Raw genomic sequence first — 22,626 nt, 5'->3', positions numbered from 1 at the left:
GCAGTTTTTCAATTTTGTTTATCTTTCCAAAGAAACAAGCTTTTGTTTCATTAATGCTTGTATTGTTTTTAAATGTCTATTTCATTTAGTTCTGCTGTGATCTTTATTATTTATTTTCTTCTACTACTTTTGGGTTGGTTTGTTCTTGCTCTTCTAGTGCCTGGAGGTGCATTGTTAGATTGTTAATTTTAATGTTTCTACCTTTTGATGGAAGCATTTATTTCTCTAAATTTCCGTCTTAGCATAGCTCTTACTGTGTCTCACGGGTTTGGCATGCTATGTTTCCATTTTCATTTCTTTCATGGAATTTTTCAAATTTCCATTTTAATTTCTTATTGACCCAGTGGTCGTTCAGGGGCATGTTGTTTAATTTCCGTATATTTGTGTAGTTTCCAGTGTTCCCCTTTGTACTGATTTCTAATTTTATTCCATTGTGCTTTAAGAAGATAATTGATATGAAATTTGTTGAGGTTTATTTTGAAGCCTCGCATATGGTCTATCCTGGAGAATGTTCCATGTGCCAATGAGAAGAATTCTACAGTGTTGGATAGAATGTTCTGCAAATTGTTAGGTCCATTTGGTCTATAGTGGAGTTTAAATCTAATGTCTCTTTGTTGATTTTCTGCGTAGATGACACATGTCCAATGCTGAGAGTGGGGGTTAATGTTTGTGCTTTCGAACCTGCTGCTGACGTCGAACCTTTGGCCTGTAATAACCTCACCCCTAGCATCTATTCCCCTCACACATAGCCACCCTTCTCAGCCTCATTAGGCCCAGTACAAAGGTCACCTGCTCTGGGAAACGTTTCCTAAACCACTGCCCCACCCTGGGTGAGTGGATCACTCCCTCCTCCATACCCTGTATAGACCTTGCTTTTTGCACCTGGCCTTTTAATGACCCTTACTTGAGGAGATCTTACTCTCCTCACTCCGGTCATGCCCTCCCAGGGCAGAGCCAGGGCTTTACGCATCTGTGTCTCCACAGCAAGGGCAGTGTAGTGTGGTAGAGCTGTGCAGCTCTGGAACCACTGCCAGAGTAGGTTGAGGTCTTGGTCTGTAATGATGACATTCACAGGGTCATTGTGAGGCGTGAATAAAGTTATACACGTGAAGCACTCAGCACAGTGCTGGGCGCAGAATCTGCATCTGCTTCAACTGGGCATAAATGGTTGAAGGAATTTGTTAAATAATGACCCAGTGGCCTTTGGCCAGTGAAGCCTTGGTTTCTTCGCATTCCAGTTGGAGTGAGAAATCTGCTTTGTTCTGAAAACAGACCTGGGTGTGGAGGACAGACAAGTAGTGATGCTTGGCTCTGTGAGAAGAGCTGCTGGCTTCTCTCCAGAACTTATTTTGGTTTTTGTTCAAGGACACAGAAGTCCACTTCTTCTTAAAGGAAGGACAGAAGTTAGTCCAATGTCTGAGAAGCTTTAATACGCTGCCAGGGAAAAGAATTATGAGCTGTCTCTTTCTCTGGGACATATGTGCCATTGTTTCCCTCTCACCACAAAGATTATGCTGTGCCCTGGGGTCGGGGTTATGACTGCACTGTGAAACTAGCTCCAACATAGGTCTTGAGGTTTCTAAATTTTCTCATTCTGAGCTAATCTAGAACCTAAAGAGGTTAACAATCCAGCAACAACTGAGGAGAATATTTTGATGTCATTTCTCCCTATCTTTGCCATGTACTTGATACCTTTTTTTGTCAAGAACTTGGGATTCCTGAACATCATATTTTCATTGTAGACTTTTTTATTGCTTTTTATGATTATAAAAATAAATATATGCCCATTGGAGGAAACTGGGAAATATGGAAAAGTACAATAAAGAGACAAAAATTACCCATAATTTTACACCCCAGAGATAATCATTGTTAATATTTTTGTATGATCTTTCCACTAGTGATAGATAGACAGATAAACAAATAAACAGACTGACATACAAATGCATTATGCACATCTTTTCCACAAGTGGAAAAACACCAATAATTAGATTGCTTGGTCCAACAAGCCTAGTTTTATTTTTGTTTGAGATTGAGTCTCACTCTTTCTTCCCAGCTGGAATGCAGTGGCATGAACTCAGCTCACTGCAACCTCCGCCTCCCTGGTTCAAGCAATTCTCTTGTCTCAGACTCCTGAATAGCTGGGATTACAGGTGCACACCACCACACCCAGCTAATTTTTGTATATTTAATAAAGGTGGGGTTTCACCATGTTGGTCAGGCTGGTCTTGAACTCCTGACCTCATGATCCACCTGCCTCATCCTCCCAAATTGCTGGGATTACAGGCGTGAGCCACCATGCCCAGCCAAAAGCCTAGTTTTTTACAGGCTATGGTGTGACCAAGGTGGACTGAAGGAAAAGCTATATTGAAGAGAACTTCTGGACCTGCCAACTGAGAAGGTCCCGAGAGTCCAGATTGGACCCTCATCCTTCACCTGCTCATCCTGCCTAGGTAGGTTTTGCTTAACCCTCAGAGGCAGCAAAGGCAGCCAACATAACTCCAGAGATGGTGATTTATAGCCCAAAGCCCGGGCATTGGACTGGCCAACATGGTATGGGGTGCAGAGATTCAAGTAAGACCTACCCGCTCCCCCTTCCCAGTCCTCCTAGATCCCTGTCAGGTCCTTTCATCCGAGCCTTGATTCCATGTGACTGTGATAGTGGGTTATTTGGTTGGTGCCTGTATTCATTTGCTAGAACTGCCGTAGCAAAGTACCACAACTGGAAGGCTAAAACAGCACATGTTTATGTCTCACAGTCTGGATGCTGGAAGCCTGAGCCCAAGGCATCTGCGAGGTTAGTTCCCTCTGAGACCTCTCCTTGGCTCGCAGATGTCTGTGTTCTCCCTGTGTTCTCCTCATCACATGGTCATCCCTCTGTGCATGTTTGTGTTCTAATTACCCCTTCTATACTGGATTAACACTGACCCTAATGACCTCATTTTAACTTAATTGCTTCTTTATAGACCCTATTTCCAAATATAGTCACATTCTGAGGTAGTAGGGGTATGGCTTCAACATAAAAAATTTGGGGGATGCAGTTCAGCCCATGACAGTGCTTCACTAAGTGCTGATACTTGATCTTGATCTGGGTGTGGAGGTCAAGCTGAAATTTCCACTTACTTCAGCTTGGAAGTGGAAATTCCAGCTGGAAACAAGTGGAAATTTCAGCTCCTTAGAATCAAGCGTTTTAAAGATGAAAAATCTTTAAACCTTAATGAGAATCTGCTGTTTAACTTTTAAAAGCAAGGCATATCAAAACACCAATTGCATCCTTCACAGAAACAACAAAAGTAATCCTGGGATTTGTATGGAAACACACACACAAAAGATATGAACAGACACTATTCAAAATAAGATATTTATGTGGCCAACAAATATATGAAAAACTGCTCATCATCACTGGGTATTAGAGAAATGCAAATCAAAACCACATTGAGATACCATCTCACACTGTTTAGAATGGAGATCATTAAAAAAATCTGAAGACAACAGATGCTGGAGAGGATGTGGAGAAATAGGAATGCTTTTACACTGTTGGTGGGAGCGTAAATTAGTTCAACCATTGTGGAAGACAGTGTGGCGATTCCTCAAGGATATAGAAATAGAAATTCCATTTGGCCCAGCAATCCCATTACTGCGTATAGACCCAAACGACTATAAATCTTTGTATTATAAAGACACATGCACACATATGTTCACTGAGGCACTATTCACAATAGCAAAGACTTGAAACCAACCCAAGTACCCAGCAATGATAGACTGGATAAAGAAAATATGGCACATATACACCATGGAATACTATGCATCCATAAAAAAGGATGAGTTCATGTCCTTTGCAGGGACATGGATGAATCTAAAAACCATAATTCTCAGCAAACTGATACAAGAAGAGAAAACCAAACACCACAGGTTCTTATTCATAAGTGGGTGTTGAACAATGAGAACACATGGACATAGGGAGGGGAACATCACATACTGAGGTGTGTTGGAGGGTGGAGAGCTAGGGGAGGAATAGTAGGGGATGGGGAGATTGGGGAGGGATAACATTAGGAGAAATACCTAATGTAGGTGATGGGAGGATGGAGTCAGCAAACCACCATGGCATGTGTATTCCTATGTAACAATCCTGCAAAATCTACATGCACCCCATAATTTAAATAAAAATTTTTTTAAAGGCTGAAATAATCTTGAGCAAAAAGAACAAAGCTAGAGGCACCACACTTCCTGGCCTCAAAGTATACTGCAAAGCAATAATAACCAAAACAGCATGGTACTGGCATAAAAACAGACACATAAACAAATGGAACAGGATAGAGAGCCCAGAAATAAATCCACACATTCACAGCCAACTGATTTTCAATAGAGGTGCCAAAATAGCACAAGGGAAAAAAGACAATTTCTTCAATAAAATGGTGTTAGAAAAACTGGATATCCACAAGCAGAAAAACAAAATTAGACCCTGATATCTGGTTATATTCAACTCAAAATAGATTTAAGACTTAAATGCAAGACCCAAAACTATTAAGCTACTAGAAGAAGTCATGGGGGAAAGCTCCATGAAATTGGTCTGGGCAATAATTTTTTTATATAAAATTTTAAAAGCATGGGCAACAAAAGCAAAAATAGCCAAATGAAATTACATCAAACTGAAAAGCTTCTACACGATAAAGGAAACAACAAACAGAACAAAAAAGACAACCTAAAGAATGGGAGAAAATATTTGCCAACTGTACCTCTGGTGAGCGGTTAATATCCAAAATATATAAGGAAACCAAACAACTCAATAGCAAAAAAGGAATAATAATAACCCAATGAAAAATTGGCAAAAGACTTCAATAGACATTTCACAAAAGAAGACACACAAATTCCCAACAGGCGTATGAAGAAATGCTCAACATCACTAATCATCAGGAAAATGCAAATAGAAAAAGCACGAGGGGATATCACCTCGCTCCAGATAGAATGGCCATTATTAAAAAGGCAAAAGATAACAAGTGCCATAAAAGCTGTGAGAAAAGGGAAATTATATATTGTTGGTGGGAATGCAAATTAGTACAGCCATCATGGAAAACAGTACGAAGGTTCATCAGAACATTAAAAATACAACTACAATATGATCCAGCAACCCCACTACTGGGCATATATTCAAAGGATCTGAAATCAGTATGTTGAAGAGATATTTGCACTCCCCTATTTATCACACCACTATGCACAATAACCAAAATATGGTATCAACCTAAATGTCCCTCCAAGGATAAATGGATAAAGAAAATATGTTGTATTTATACATATGGACTACTACTCAGCCATACAAAAATCCTGCCATTTGTGATAACAGGAACTGGGAGGACATTCAGTATGTGAAATAGGCCAGGCACAGAAAGATAAATACCATATGATCCCACTCATCAAGATTCATGTGGAATCTAAAAAACCCTGTACTCATAGAGGTAGAAGCTACATTGGTTAGAAAAGACTGGGATATGGGGAGATGTGGGTCAAAGGATACATAATTACAGCTAGTTAGGAGAAATACATTTCAAGAGATCTGTTTATAGCAAGGTGATTATAGTTAATGACCATATATTCTCTTCTTGAAAAATGTAGAAAATGGATATTATGTGCTCTTACCACAAAAGTGCTAAGTATGTGAAGTAATACACTTGTTAATTAGCTAGATTTAACCATTCTACAATGTATATGTGTATCAAAACTTCGTGTTATACACAATAAAAACATACAAGTTATGTCAAGTAAAAAAAAAAGATGAAAAAAAAGCAAAGCAGATTTCTCCAAGTACTATCAGTGCCTGCTTTGAGTTCTTTTTTATCAGTGGAGCTGCTCTAAGACTCAGAGTAGCTGAGTCTTGCCTGCACCTTGGAATCAACTGGGGAGCTTTTAAAAAAAAACCCTACAAGCCCAGGTCCCCCTAACTAAATCAGAAACCGGAGGTGGGACTCCAGGGCATCATTAGTTAGGAACATTGCCTGGTTGATTCCAACATGCAGCCAGTGGGGGGAGCAGCCCACGATTGCTCTGGTCCAGGGCGTGGGGCTGCGGGGGCTTTGCATGGGCTCCACAGGGCCTCCTCCGAGGTTCCTTAGGATCTGCATGATTCCCTTCAGTCCACATCTCCCAGGCAGTGAAAGCTGGAGAAGGGCTTCCAGGCTGTGGCTGCCTCCCTTACAAAGCAACACTGTACAGAACAGGGACACAGTGAAGGGCCTGTAGGACAAAGCAAGCCGTTGGATGCTTGTGAGACCCAGGAACATCGTGGAGCTCACACCTCGGGGCAACCTGTGCCCACATCAGTCACAGACAGGAAAAACCAGGAGAACCAGCATCATGGCCCATTCCCAGAGCAACAGAAAAGGCCAGTGATCAGCAACTCAGGGAGACACTGGTGACACAGGAAGCTAAGTGGGATGAGCCAACCCAATAACCCAGAGGCACAGCCTAGCCAAGGCCCTGCTTCTGTGGAAAATTTTGGAGCCCCATGGCAGAGGCCTTTCTACCCTGAATGCTCACAAATCTCCTAAGCCAACACCAGCTCATCAGCTCCTTCTGTCACTCAGAAGAAGCCTTGAGTCACATCCACAGCAAAGACAACCTGCTAAGGCACTTGGGTGCTCGTACTGAGCAGTGTCCATTCTTCTCCTGCACTGTGCAGTCAGCGTCGTCCCTCAGGGACCTGCTAAGGCACTTGGGTGCTCATGCCAGACAGTGTCCGTTCTCCTGCACTGTGCAGTCAGCGTCATCCCTCAGGGACCTGCTAAGGCACTTGGGTGCTCATGCCAGACAGTGTCCGTTCTCCTGCACTGTGCAGTCAGCGTCGTCCCTCAGGGACCTGCTAAGGCACTTGGGTGCTCGTACCGAGCAGTGTCCATTCTTCTCCTGCACTGTGCAGTCTGCGTCGTCCCTCAGGGGACTTGGTGGAAGTCCAGCAGAACAGCCTAAGTAAGGAATCTCCTCGGTGTCCAAAACCACCAGGGGTTCCTTCCAGTGCACCTCTAAACCTCCGGTGCTGAGAAGCTCTTCTGCTGAAGACTCACATCCAAAATAGGGATCAGACACAGCACAAGCTGCTCCACTACCCCAGGACCCTACCCTTGAGAGAATAAAGCCTCTTCTTTCTCAAATTGGGCATAAGGCTCACTGTCTTAGATAGCTCGAGCCCTCATTGTCCTTATATCCTGAGCGTGCTGGAAAATCACTTAGTAATGAGCTGGAGCAAGGGCTTAGTTAAGACACCTATGCTGTAGAAAACGGGGTTCTTTTCCGGGGACTCTGGGTGTGGCTGGCCCAGGATCTGGTGCAGACAAAAAACAATTACATGTTTCAGGGACGGGTTTCTCATTTGGGAAACACCTTTCTTAGAAGATTATTGGGAAGGTGAAATGAGATAACGCACAGAAAGCACTTAAAACAGGGTTGGTGTCATGAGCAGTGGAGTCTGTGTTGGCCCGGTGGTCATAGTCATGCCCCTATGTGAGCTCCATAAATATTATCAGAGGTGTTATCTCAGTTTTCCTCTCTCTGGGGCTTTGAGGTTGCTCAGAGTGGGCCTGGGGTGCCCCTTCACCAAATAAACTTCTCCAGGGCTTGAGTGCTCATCAAACCCACCTGCTGGGGCCATCGGCTAGAAAGTAGGGTCTAAGCTTTAAGAAGAGACTTCCAGTGCATAGAATTGGGTTTGATACAGGACAGATTCCAATGGCTTCACATCAGAGACAGCACAACTCTTGGGGTGCAAAACATTTTTAAGCCCTACAGAAAGCTAATTTATCATACTTGAACCCTCCCTTCTAGAATAAGTTATAATGCCATTGAGATGGTAAAAGTTTCTAATATTTGTTTGCAGATTTTTTAAGTTATGTAAAAATACTTACATGGGCCGGGCATGGCGGATCACACCTGTAATACCAACACTTTGGGAGGCTGAGATGGGAGGATCGCTTGAGGCCAGGAGTTTGAGACCAGCCTGGCCAACATGGTGAAATCCCGTCTCTACTAAAAATATAAAAATTAGCTGGGCATGGTGGTGCATGCCTGTAATTCCAGTTACCCAGGAGACTGAGGCAGGAGAATAGCTTAAGCCCAGGAAGCAGAGGTTGCAGTGAGCTGAGATGGCGCCGCTGCACTCCAGCCTGGGTGACAGACTCCATCTCAAAAAAAAATTACACGGACACACACATAAGCATGGCATATTTCTGGCACAGTGGGTCTTTTTTCTCAAACACACATCCTAGCATAGACACTAAAGCCCCTTTCCAGGAGCAGATCTCGAAGGGCCGCCTACACCAGTGAAAGGTACAAAGAAAGTTGAGGGTTCAGGATATAACTCATTGGCGGAGAAAAGTTCTCATTTGCCCCCACAACCCCTTAAAAGAAATGCCCCTTGAAGGTCTTGGCACCACCTGCCACAGGGAAGCAATGTCCTTCATGATATTGCTGTAGGTTTGGGAGCCAGAGAGACCTGGCTGTGCCATTAACTAGTAGGAGGAACGATGCCTACCATGCAGAGTCATCGCCAGGATTGAACAAGATCGTGTGCACAAGTCCCCAGCACAGGGGTGTCAGGGCCATCAGTGATGGCAGGCTTGGTCATTGTTGGTCATTCCTTAGCCTAACCCAGAATTTCCCAAGTTAATGTGAAAAGGACTCTCCTAACTGCAGAGAATAACTGACCAGTGGCCTCCACACGTCCCCCTGAGTGTCACCTGCCTGCAAGGCCTGCCTTCCGTTAACATGGACACAGGGCACCACCTCACTTCTCCTTAGCACAGTTCGCACAGACTGAAACTTCTAAAGCCAAATGTTACCAGACCCTAGCGGGGCACACATCAAATGGAGAGCAAGGTTGGAACCTGGCTTGAGCTCGCAAAGCTTCATCTCATGACGTTCTCCAAGCCCGCCCCCTCCCCACCCTAAACCCCAATTCTGGGTCTGGCTACTGACCTAACTACTTGCCTGGGCCTCATCCATCCCTCTACTCTGGTAGATGATGTATGGTAATACAGTGGTTTTTTCCTTGCTATTTATAAAATCCTACATCCTTTAATGAAAAAAATAAGTCCCTAAGCTGGAGAAAGAGCCCCTGGGGTACCATTCCAGTGGTAAGAAGCTGCCAGGCTCTCCTGATTTTTCATGGTGCTGCTTGTAGCCTGGAGGTAGATTTTAAAATAGCCTGAGGGCTTCCTCTGGTGCTCACATAGATGCAAACCAGCCCCTTCAATTTTGTTTCTGCAGTCCTCAACCTCGCTCCAGACCCAGGTGCGGTGTCCCTGCAAAGAGGTATTTGCTTTTAAAGAAACAACCCCTGTCCAGCACTCATTCCTTCTGCCAATAGGGAGTTGTAGAAGAGGAATGGGGCTAAAGAGAAAATCATAACAGGAAGGAATTGGAGCCAGCAAGGGTTAAGCTCAGAACCAGCCATGTGAGACTTTGGCCTCAATTACCTGTTACATTTTTACTCCTGCCACCAGTGTGCCTGGGGCCTCTCTTCCTGATACCTGCTGATAACTGGCCTGGCAGCTCTCGTCCTATCAACCTATTCATCTAACTTCATTCCCTGCAAGGGCTAGTCTCACTGCTCACTGCCCTGTTCCCCCTCCCCCAGCTTCTCAACCCAAGCAAAGACCAGCTACATAAACTGCAAGGCCCAGTATAAAGTGAAAATGTGGGGCCCCTTGTTCAAAAGTTAAGAATCTAAAGACAGCAGCAGAGAATTAAGCCAAGTAGAGAGCCCTTCTGAGTGTGAGACCCTGGGAGACTGCACAGCCGCATGGCCAGGAGCTGATGCTGACTCAAACCACTCGCAATTGGCCTTGGCCTTGGCCTAAGGAGCCTGCGATGTTGTATAAAGATTCTTCCCTTGGCCAGGTGTGGTGGCTCATGCCTGTAATCCCAGCACTTTGGGAGGCCAAGGCAGGTAGATCACAAGGTCAGGAGTTTGAGACCAGCCTGGTCAATATGGTGACAGCCCATCTCTACTAAAAATACAAAAATTAACTAACTGGGTATGGTGGCACGTGCTTGTAGTCCCAGCTACTCAGGAGGCTGAGGCAGAAGAATCGCTTGAACCCAGAGGCGAGTTGAGATTGCACCACTGCACTCCAGCCTGAGTGACAGAGCAAGGCTCCATCTCAAAAAAAAAAAAAAACCTCTTCCCTTGGGTTGAGAGTTAACAGCATCCTTTGAAATCAGGTTACCTAGCATGTTTTTTTCTTAAAATGCCACATGGAAATTAAAACTTCTAACATTTAGGTACCTAACACCTCTTCCATCTTCTTGTCCACGTCACCTGTTTATTCATTCACTCCAAAAACCAAAACTGAGCACCCACTGTATGCCAGGCACTGTGTTGGTCTCTGGTTTTGAATAAATTAAGATAGAGTCCCTGTCCTCAAGGAAGCAGTAGAAGAGACAGACTTGTGAGCAGATAATTACAAAGCCATATGGTGCGTGCAATAAGGGAGATGGGCAAGGGCCCTGGAACCAGAGCGGACAAGACAGCTATGTGGAAGATGTGAAGAGGGTTGGGACAGCAGGGGTAGGGAGTGGTTGGTGCTGAGTCTTGAAGCAAGAGCTTGTTCCTAGAATAAGAAGACAGAGAGCCTTGCAGAGAAGGGAACAAAGCTGGCAAAGGCCAGGTGCCCCCAGTGAACCTGGCATGATTGGAAATGGCTAATCATAGGGTGAGAGGGTGTTAGTGAACCAAGAACAAAAGGAAAATTGGAGCTAGGCTGTAAAAGGGTTTAATACCAAATTGAATCGTTTATATTTTATCCAATAGGGAACTAGAACCCACGAGAGGGAGGAGGGGGACATGGTCAGATCTATATTCCAACAAAAGCATGAAGGGCAGATTGGAGGTGCTTGGAAGAGAGTTAGGGGGTCTGGAGGCAGTCGCAGTTTCCAGGTCAAATCTGAAAGACTGGAAGTTCTCAACAGGGCAGCCGTTTTGCCTCCCAGGAAATGACTAACGATGTCTGAAGACAATTTTGGTTGTCCCGAAGGGATAAGTGGCTGCTTCTGGCCTCTAGCAGGTTGAGGCCAGAGATGCTATTAGATGTCCTGCTATACACAGGACAAGCCCATAAGCATGATCAGGCTCAAACTATCAACGGTGCCAAGGTGGAAAATCCTTGGTATAGACAATGATAGTATAGATTGTGAGGCTGCAGAGAAATCCAGAGCTATTTAGGAATTAGAACAGGAAGATCTTCAAAGCTAGTTAGATGCTGACAAGAGGCCGATTGCTCTATCTTGAAGGAAATGGTCTTTGGTGTTGTTTGTTGTTGTTTTGAGACATGGTCTCACTCTGTTGCCCAGGCTGGAGTGCAGTGGCACAATCACAGCTCACTTCCGCTTCGACCTCCCAGGTTCATTACGCTTTTGGGTTAATTTCTTACCAGTGGTATCTGTGATAAATTGCAGATTGACAGGGCCACCTTATCAGTGCAGGAAGCTGGAGGGTACCACTTTGGTGAGTGACCAAGTCCAAGCCTGGGGCTGGCTACAAAGCCAGCTGGTTCTGGAAGCTTTGATTCCTGAGATGGCCAACAACTCACTCACATGTAGAAGGAAAAGAACACCTGGAAATAAAAATAAGAGCTTTGAAAAGAGACGCGGGTGAATGAGAAGGCTTTGGGGAACCTGGTTTGTTACTAAGACAGATGTGAACTAAACGAATCTCTGATCTTATGGAGCAGGGGGAGGAGAAAAGTCAAGGAGCCCTCACACAGAGTTGCCGCATCTCAGGGCCCCTGAAGTCCTCTGTATTACCCACATTCACACTTTCCATCATCATAGCCAGCATTTATTGAGGGATTTCTATGTGTCAGAAACGTTAGGTGCTTTGCATACCTTTTACCTCATCTGATCCCAATAATTTTGTCACACCTTCATCATCTGTTATTATGCAATGAGAAAACTGAGGTTTAAAAAAGTAACTTCTTTACCCTAGGGGCAGGGCAAGATGGCAGAATAAAGGGCTCTACCAAACATCCCCACCCCAAGCAAGAACACCAGGTCTGACAACTATCTACACAAAAGGAGCACTTTCATAGGAACCAAAAATCAAGTGAGCACTCCCTGTGTCTGGTTTGGACTTCATACTGCTGCAAGAGGCACTCGAGGGTGAGAAGGAGAGTCTTGACTTGCTGATGCCACCCCTCTCCCATCCCCTGGCAGTGGCTGCGTGGCACAGAGAATCTCTGTACACTTGGGAGAGGGACAGTGCAATGATTGTGAGGCTTTGCATTGAACTCGGTGCTGCTCTGTCACAGCGGAAAACAAGAATGAACTGATATCCACCCACAGAGGGAACATTTGGACAAGTCCTGGCCAGAGAGGACTCGCCCAGCCCAGCGACCAGAATATGAGTTCCAGCAAGCCTCGCCCTACTGGCTGGAGTGCTCTGGGACACTACATGAACTTGAGGAGCAGTCCAGGCCACAAGGACTGCAATTCTTACACAAGTCCTAGTGCTGAGCTGGGCTTGGAGTTAGTGAACTGGTGGGGCACAGGAGAGTCCAGCTGTGGTGTCTAAGGAAGTGCTTGCGCCACTCCCCACCAACCTCAGGCAGCACAGCACACAGCTCCAAAAGGTACCTTTTCCTTCTGCTTGAGGAGAGGAGTGGAAAGAGTAAAAAGGACTTCATCTTGCATTTTGGATACCAGCTCAGCCATAGTATGCTAGGGCATTGATGAGGGCTGTGAGGCCCCCATTCCAGGCTCTAGCTCCTGGACACATCATGGGCCACGAGGGAGCCCACTGCCTTGAAGGATGAATTCCTATGCCTGGCAACATTCACTGTAAGCTGACTGAAGTTTCTTTGGTCCTTAATGGAACACATGGTAGACAGGCAGTACTCTCCATGGGCCTGGTGAAGCTCCTCTGCCTGCAGGAAGAGGAGGTAAGAATGAGAAGAACTGCATCTTGTGGTTTGAATGCCTGCTCAGGTGCAGTAGAATAGAAGCAGGTAGATTTCTAAGGTTTTAGACTCCTATCCGTAGCTCCAGATGGCATCTCTGGACCTGCCCAGGACCTAGGGGAACTCACCAACCTGAAGGGAAGGACTCAAGCCTGGCTGGCTTCACCACCTGCTGATTGTAAAGCCCTAGGGCCTTGAGCAAATAGAGAGTAGCCAGGTAATGGTTACAGCAGGCTATGTGCAAGACCCAGTGCTGTGTGGACCCCATATCTGATCCAGCGCGGTCCCAGTGGTGGTGGCCATAGGGGTGCCTGTGTTACTCTACCTCTGGCTCCAGACAGCTCAACGCAGAGAGAGAGAGAGACTCCATTTGTTTGGGAGAAAGTAAGGGAAGAAAAAGGTGTCTCTGCTTGATAATCCAGAGAACTCTTCCAGATCTTATCAAAGACCACCAAGGTGGTACGTCTACAAGTGTGCAAGAACCAGCGTTACTGGGCTTGGGGTGCCAACTAAAACAGATACAGCTTAGATCATAGCACCCAAGTCCTTTTGAATACCTGGAAAGTATAGATTGTGAGGCTGGAGAGAAATCCAGAGCTATTTAGGAATTACAACAGGAAGAGCTTCAAAGCCAGCTAGATGCTGACAAGAGGCCAATTGCTCTATCTTGAAGGAAATTGCAGTCTTTGGTGTTGTTTGTTGTTGTTTTGAGACAGGGTCTCGCTCTGTTGCCCAGGCTGGAAAGTGTTCCCAAGGAGGACAGGCACAAACAAACCCAGACTGCAGACACTACAATAAGTACCTAACTTTTCAATGCTCAAACACTGACGAACATCCACAAACAGCAAAACCATCCAGGAAAACAAGATCTCATCAAATGAACTAAATAAGGCACCAGGGACCAACCTGGAGAAACAGAGGCATGTGACCTTTCAGACAGAGAATTCAAAATAGCTGTCTGGGCCGGGCACAGTGGCTCACGCCTGTAATCCCAGTACTTTGGAAGGCCGAGGCAGGGGGATCACAAGGTCAGGAGTTGGAGACCAGCCTGGCCAACATGGTGAAACCCAGTCTCTACTCAAAATACAAAAAAGTTAACCAGGCATGGTGGCGCATACCTGTAATCCCAGCTACTCCAGAGACTAAGGCAGGAGAATTGCTGAACCTGGGCAGCGGGGGTTGCAGTGAGCCACGACTGCACCTCTGCACTCCAGCCTGGGCAACAGAGTGAGACTCCATCTCAAAAAAAAAATAGGTGTTTTCAGGATACTCAAAGAAATTCAGGATAACACAGAGAAAGAATTCAGAATCCTGTCAGATAAATTTAACAGAGATTGAAATAATTAAAAAGAATCAGAAATTCTGGAGTTAAAAGTTTCAACTAACATACTGAAGAATGCATCAGAGTCTCTTAACAGCAGAATAGATAAGCTATTTGAAAACACATAGTCAGAAGAGACAAAAAAGAAAAAAGAATGACGCATATCTACAGGATCTAGAAAATAGCCTCAAAAGGGCACATCTAAGAGTTATTAGCCTCGAAGAGGAAGTTGAGAAAGAGATGAGGTAGACAGTTTATTCAAAGGGATAGTAACAGAGAACTTCCCAAAACTAGAGAAAAATATCACGATCTGAGTACAAGAAGGTTACAGAACACCAAGCACATTTAACCCAAAGAAGACCACCTCAAGGCATTTAATAATCAAACTCCCAGAGGTCAAAGATTTAAAAAAAACAGACCCTAAAAGCTGCAAGTAACACACATCTGGCAGCAGACCTTTCAGTGGAAAGCTTACAGGCCAGGAAACAGAGGCCTGACATATTTAAAGTGCTGAAGACCTACTCTAGAATCATCTATCTGGTGAAAACATCCTTCAAACATGAAGGAGAAATCGTTTCCCAAACAAATAAAAGCTGAGGAATTTTATCAACACCAGACCTGTCCTACAAAAAGAATGCTAAAGGAGTACTTCAATCAGAAAGAAAAGGATGTAAAAGAGCAGTAAGAAATTGTCTACAGATACAAAAGTCGCCGGTATTAGTAAGTACACAGGAAAACACAGACTCTAACACTGTAACTGTGGCAAATAAACTACTCATAAGTAGAAAGGCCAAAATACCAACCAAAAATAGTAACACCTTTTCAAAAGTAGTACAGTAAGATACAAATGGAAACATTAAAAGTTTAAAAAGTAAGGGGAAGGCGGCGTGGTAGCTCATGCCTGTAACCTCATATGGCATCCCTGTAATCCAATCGCTTTGGGAGGCCAGAAGCAGGCAGATTTCTTGAGCTCAGGAATTTGAGACCAGCTGGGTGACATGGCAAAACCCTATCTCTACAAAATATTAAATTAGCTGGTGTTGTGGCGCATGACTGCGGTCCCAGCCACTTTGGGGGCTGAAGTGGGAAGATCGCTTGAGCCCCGGAAGTGGAGGTTGCAGTAACCCGAGATTGCGCCACCCACCTCACTTCAGCCTGGATACAGAGTGAGATACTGTCTCAAAAAAAAAATGGGGGTACAAAGATAAAGTGTCTTTATTCGTTTTCTTGTTAGTTTGTTTATGCAAGTAATGTTAAGTTGTTATCGACTTAAAATGATAGGTTGTAAGAGTGTTCGCCAGCCCTGCAGTAATCTCAAATCAAAAAACATGCAACCAATACACAAAAAATAAAAAGCAAGAAATCAAATCATACCACCAGAGAAAATCACCTTTTCTAAAACAAAAAGTTAACTGCTTTTCTCACATAATATGCAACTAACAGAGGAAGAAACTGGGTTCAAACCCAGGTCTTTGGCTCTCCACTCCATCCCAGTAACCGTGCTGCTGCATTTCCTCCCAAAACTGTGCTCAGCAAAGGGCTGCACAAAGGCAGTGACTACTCTGGGGATTTCTGAAATGCTACGTGCTGCCTCCCATGTGCACCTGGAATGCCATAGTCACCAAAATGGCTCAGCACAAACACATCTCTGCTTCCTGATTAACTTCTGCTTCCTGATTTTCTGGCTTCTTGGTTTTTTTCTTCTTTCAGAATCCAGCGAACATTTTATGAGGTAGCTACTAAAGAGAGCCAGGGGGAAGAAAGAATTCTGCTGTGTCTCCCTCCCAGTCCCAGCTGCCAGACACAGCTGCAAGGAGGGAGGAATGTGGGATTTCACAGGGAAGCTGCCAGCTGCCCAGCACTGCCAGACCTGGTCAACGAAGGTACAAAGATCATCTGGAGGACCCATGCTGGTCTCTGATTCCTCAGAAAGGTCTCCACCCTAGCACCTCATGTGCCTGGGATCCGGCATCGAAGTTCAGAAGTGGGCTCAGCCAGTAGCTGGCTGTGCTCACACACTGAAGCATCCTTAGTCAGCTCCTGGCTGCCCAGCAGAGCAAAAGCTATGCCCGAACTCGGGGTCACCCAACTCTTCTCTTCACCTCACATCCCAGCCCTCAGCAAATCCCCCCACCCAGCCTCCCTTCCAGCTATATGCAGAATCTGGCCACTTCTCATCACTTCCATCCTTGCAACCCTGACCCAGAAACCAGCCTACAACCACCCCCTGGCTTGCTCCCTGGTCCTGCCATCACTGCAGCCTTCGCTCTTTTGCATTCTGTCTCCCCCCACACCTCCAGATGGCACCTGCTGGAGGAGGTCTGTTCTGGCCTCTGCACAAACCTGACAGAGGCTTCCCAAGTGGCTCAGAGTAAAACCGCAGTGACAGCCTTGGAGGACCTGGGGCGTTTGGTCACTGTCTAAACCCGCCTCCCACCACTCGCCCTGGCTACAGCAGTCCCCACACTCTGCATCAAGGACTTTTCATGTTGCTTCTTCAGCCTGAAATGCTCTCCCCTAGGAATCCTCCATAGCTCACTCCTTCACCACATTGAGGAGAAGAGGCCTGTTTGGAGCCCCCTTTCTGAAAGGTCAGGCCCTGTCCCCACCACGTCTAACCCCGTGCCTGCTCTGTTCTCCCTTAAGTATGTGCTCCTCTGGAACATACTGTGTCACCATTTGCTGCCAACGCCGGCAGGATACCTCTGTGGGCACCCGTGACACCTCACGGCACCTCTGCTGCCAGAACTTCCCTGGGACTCACAAGACTAAGCAGACGGTTATACCCACGTCTAAGACTCAGCAAGGACACAGCAGGGTCTGAAGGTATTGGGGCACAGACTCTCTGTGCTCTCTCTCTCTCATGAGGGCTGCACGGAGCACACCCTGCACCCTGCATCTCCCCAGGGAATTAGATGCTCAGAGCTGGGTCAGAGGCTGGAGCTGCTCACGTAGGCACACTCTCTGCCCAGCACAGCTAACAAGACTCCAGACTCCCAATAGGAAAGCAGCTGTTCACAAATCACATTGTCTGTAAAAACAGTCAGCAGGCCAGGACGGCGGGGCAGGATCCTAAACGTCAAGTTCCCAGATGCCAGCCCAGGGCCAGCCCCTGTCATCAGCTGTCCCAGTGAGGAGGTCTGCGACGGTGGCTCACAAGCTCTGCTGTTTGAGACTCTCCTCACTGAAATGTGAGCTTCATAGAGGGTTTTGTTTGTTCGTTGCTCTGTCTCTCTGCTACAGAATGGGTGCTCCATAAACATTTGTTGAATGAATTAATGATCCTCAAGTATAAGCCTACCAGCCAGTGGTAGAAGCAGGGCTAGCACTTGGAGATGAATGTTCTTCCCTGTCTGGGTGGGACTGCCCAAGCCATCAGGACCTCACTAGGGCCCCTTATGACCAATGGACCTGCCTCGGAAAATAGTAGAACTTCCTTTTTTGCAAACCAGCCTTCCCTAATCAGGGACAAAAACTATGATGTTGGCTTCATTCACATAAAGATCTCATGGAGTGGCTTCCCTGGCGCACCCCCAGCAGGCCCTGGTGCAGGCGCAGGTGGCTCTGTTTCTTCTCTGCGGTTCATGGAAACAATCCTACTCTCTAGATCCGCTCAAATCAGCTCTGATGGGTTGTGACTTTCTGAAAGCAAAGTATCAAGATGTTGCCACATCTGTGAGCTGTGACGTCTGTCCTGCTAGCTCCAGGACACCGTGTCTCTCTTTGCGAATAGCACTGCCCCTCCCCAGGTCTGGACCTCTTCGAGAAAGGCAAGCAGCCAACAACTGAAAGTTAACGGTCTTTGCCCGAGTTCTGTCTCTGTCAGCAATCATTAACCTCACAAGCGAGAAACCGCAGATCAGAAACCAAGGTCACCTGCAGTACGGAGGGGCCAACCAAGCCAGGGAGCAGGAAGAGAGGTGACAAGGCCCCAGAGCCCAGATTCCAAGTGTGACATGCAAGCCCCCAGCCACAGTGTGCGCACACATGGGCAGAAACAACTGCCCTGGCCAGACATGGTCGCTCATGCCTGTAATCCCAGCACTCAGGGAGGCCAAGGCAGGACGATCATTTGACGCCAGGAGTTTAAGACCAGCCTGGGCAACATAGTAAGACCCCATCTCTACAAATACATATATAACACAACAGACTTAGCCCAGCTTTTTTGCACATGGATTCTGCTCGCCTCAGCTTTCCCAAGGCCTCTCTTGGAGGCTTCTCTGTCTCCTCTGTCTCTATAGGATTCCCACAAGTCCCCCTTCACCGCACACTTCTCTAGAAGTGCATAGAAAGGTTCCTCAGTCTAACCTCCTCAGACATCCCACCTGCACTTCCTCAGCACAGGGACAGAAACCGCACCCCACTCCCCCCACCAACCCTGACCCTTTCCCATGCCGGGAAACACACCACATGTCAACTCAGGACTCTGCTCCTGCCTGCCCCCTGCCCAGTGTGCCCTCTTCCTCCTAAGTCCCTCATGTATCACAGAACCGCACACAGGCTCTTCCCCACGGATCCTCAGGGCTGCAGCCTCCCAGAGCACAGGGCTTGAGATTCACTCACTGGCCAAGGACCATGCTGTCTGCAAGGAGGCAGGCAAAGAAGGTGTGCTGGGTTGACCAGCATCCCCCCCAAAATTCATATCCTTCCTGGAACCTCAGAATCTGATCTTCTTTGGAAATAGGATCGTTGCAGGTGAATTGGTTAGGATGATGTCACACTGGAGTTGGGTGGGCCTTCAGTACAATCATTGGTGTCCTTGTGGAAAGAGGCACAGAGACAAGGAGGACAACTTGTGAGGACAGAGATTGGAGTGACACGGCCACAAGCCATGGCCCTGAGGGATGCCAAGGATTGTCAGCAACACAGAAGCTGGAGGGGAGAGGAAGGACCCTCTTCTTGAGCCTTCGAAGGGGAGCATGGCCTTGCCCACACCTTCATTTCACACTTCAGGCCTCCAGAACTGTGAGGCGACCCATTTCTATTGCTTTAAGACCCCATGTGTGGTCCTCTGTGACAGCAGCTATGGAGGCTACTGCAGAGGGGAGAGTCCCAGGACGTGCAGTCTTCAGGGCAATCTCCTTCCGAGCCCCTGCAGGATAGGCTCTTGGGCACGATTGTGTTGCACTTACTCTGTGCCACCTTGTAATATTTATCTTTCCATGTACATGTGCCCATTACATAAAAATTGCAGTTCTTTCTGGGGTGCTGCAACTCCCTGCCTTCATGCAGCATTCCTCCTGCCCTCACCGCATCCTCCAGGTGCGGGACCTGCAGTGGTTCCTGTCCTCAGCCACATCTACCCTGGTGTGAGGACTCAGTCTGTCTCTCAGGCCTTTTATTTATTCTACCTTAGTGCATGGATGTCATCAATGCTGGCCCATACAAGGCCTCTCTCTTACCTTTCTCACATGTGTATGTGTGTATTCCCACTCCCACCCCCAACCACACATCCATTCTAATGTGCATCCCTTCCTGAAAGTAGGTGGCTCAGCGTGTATATGTTTCCTGTTCTGTAACAGCATCGTGCTGTCACTCATCCTGCGTCTTCCATGATCCTGAGATCTGTTCTCAGGAGTGCCTATGTGGACATCCATGCCTTTGCACCCACCAGCTGCAAAGCACGTGGTGGTGGTGACCACGTTCCTGACGGCCTCCAGCTCCCCATTCTCACAGCCACATGTATCTGTTTCCCATCTCTGCACCTGGGTGAGAACCTCTTTGACATATAGTCCAAGAGGCAGAATTGCTGAGTCTGGAGAGCATGCAATTCTCTCATCTGCCCACGCCCTGCAAAGTGCACTACAGAATGGTTGTACCATCAAGAACCTGTCCCATAACCACACATAGGATCCCCATTTCCCCATCTCTCTGCCAGCACTTGGCATCATCCAGCTGTCCCACAACCACACATAGGGTCCCCATTTCCCCATCTCTCTGCCAACACTTGGCATCATCCAGCTGTCCCACAACCACACATAGGGTCCCCATTTCCCCATCTCTCTGCCAACACTTGGCATCATCCAGCTGTCCCACAACCACACATAGGGTCCCCATTTCCCCATCTCTCTGCCAACACTTGGCATCATTCAGCTGTCCTGTATACAATTATATCTCGTTGTTGAATACTTTGCATTTTTCTAGTAACGACCACATTTGAGCATCTTTCCACATGCTCTTTAGCCCTTTGGGGTGCCTCTTCTGTAAGTTTCCTTTGGGATTCTTTACCAGGTTTCCATAGGGACTGCTGCCTCTTTCTTGATGATTTGCAAGAGTTCCTTGTATATTCTAGTTATTATTCCTGTCATTTTTTGAAAACAGCTTCATTGAGACATACCTTACAATTCACCCATGTAAAGTGTATAATTCAATGTACTTTAGTATATTCACAGGTACATGCAACCATCACCTTCCATTTTAGAACTTTTTAGAAACTTCAAAAAGAAACCCTGTACACATGAGCTCTCACCTGTCCCTCCATTGCACCCCAGCCCTAAGCAACCACTAACATGCTTCTCATCCATTCGAGAGACTTACCTACCCACACGTTTCATATAAATGGAGTAATATGTGGTCTTTTGTGACAGGCTTCTTTCATCTGCCATAGTGGTTTTAAGGTTCATCCATGTTGTATCATGTAGCAGTGATTCATTCCTTTTCATGACTGAATAATGTTCCATTGAATGGATAGACCCCATTTTGTTGATTCATTTATCAATGGAGAGAGATCTGAGTTGTCTCCACCATTTGGCTATTGGGACTAATGCTGCAGTAAACACTCGGGTACCGGTTTCCACGTGGACATATGTTTTCCTTTCTCTTGAGTATATACCCAAGAGTAGGATTGCTGGGTTATATGATAACAATGTTAAGTCATTTGAGGAACAGCCAGACAGTTTTCCAAAGTGGCTGCATCATTTCACTGTCAACTGCCAGCGAGGCTTCCAGGTTCTCTGCCTCCTGCCTTGCCTGTGGCTACCTTGCTTTTGAATTCTAGTGCATGTGAAGTGCTATCTCATGGTGGTTTTGATCTCCATCGCCCTGATGACTAATGATGCTAAACACCTTTCCATGTGCATATTGGCCATGGGTATGTCTTCCGGGAGGGAACATCTATTCAGATCTTTTGCTCATTTTTAATTGGATTATTTGTCTTTTGTAATGGAATTGGAAGAGTTCTTTTTATATGCTAGATATAATTTTCTTACCAGATACATAATTTGAGAATATTTCCTCCCATGCTATGGTTTGTCTTTTCACTTTCTTGTGGATGTTCTTTGAAGCATAAAAGTCTTTTAATACTGATGATATCCAATTACCTATTTTTTTCTTTGGTTATTTGTGCTTTGAGGTCACATCAGAGAATTAGGTGTAAAGTCAGGAAGATTGGCTGCTATGTTTTCTTTAAGAGTTTTACAGTTTTAGCTCTTACATGTACGTCTTTGGTCCCTTTTGAGTCCGTTTCCATGTGGGGAAGGGTCCAAGTCCATCATTTGCATGTGGTCCTGCTCCCTTTTAATCTTTGCAAGTCTCTTTTTTCAATCTGTCCTCAGTCCATTAACTTTGTTGTGGTTTCCTTTGTGAAACAGATTATAGTCCTCAAAATCAGGTTGTTCCTGGAACTCTCTTCTGATCCAGATCTCCCCAGTTCTCCCTGGAGTTGGTGAGCCCATAATTGAGAATGCATCTCTCACGGTCCTCTTGAACACTGAAGGCGAAAGATGTTAGCTTTCATTGTCTTTGTGTCAATCATCATTTTAACATTTAAGGTGAATCTCTTCCTCAGAGACACCAAAGACCTTGTGGAATTGCAAGCGTCAAGTTGACTAAGTGTTTTCACCTTCCTTCATCTAGTGGCCAGTGCACACTGAAACGACTTGCGATGCAGGCAGCAGGAAGGATGAGGAAGAGAAATACAAAATCCCTAGAACCACAACGCGGTGCCTGATCCCTGAGCAGCCTAACCTTGATCATGGGCGATGACAACCTCTTGGTAGTCCTGAGCCATGCATGTTTCCTGACTCTGCTCCTCCCCTTCCAACCAGCTCAGCCGGTCACCACATTGCCATGTTCACCCCTCTCAACCTGACAAAGCCACGTTAACACTGTCCCCCCGCTGCATGGATACTACCTGCCCCAGTGTCCTCTCCCCTCTCTGCTCTGTGCAGAGCCCAGCCAAGTCCTTTCTCCTTTCTAAATCTGATGAGGGTCCCAGTGATAATTAAAAAGCCGCCAAGGTTCGCAGCTTGTCTTGAATGGCTGCTTCTCCCAAACGGTTCTGCCTCTGGTGTCCTATTCTACATGTGGTCGAATTCTCTGCTTTGCTGTGGGTGCAGCCTCTATCAGTCCCTCCCCTGGTCCATCTGT

The sequence above is a fragment of the Callithrix jacchus genome, chromosome 11 (assembly GCF_049354715.1).
Source record: "Callithrix jacchus isolate 240 chromosome 11, calJac240_pri, whole genome shotgun sequence".
Taxonomy (NCBI): Eukaryota; Metazoa; Chordata; class Mammalia; order Primates; family Cebidae; genus Callithrix; species Callithrix jacchus.
The sequence above is the reverse complement of the archived record's forward strand: the minus strand, read 5'-3'. Positions refer to the sequence as shown.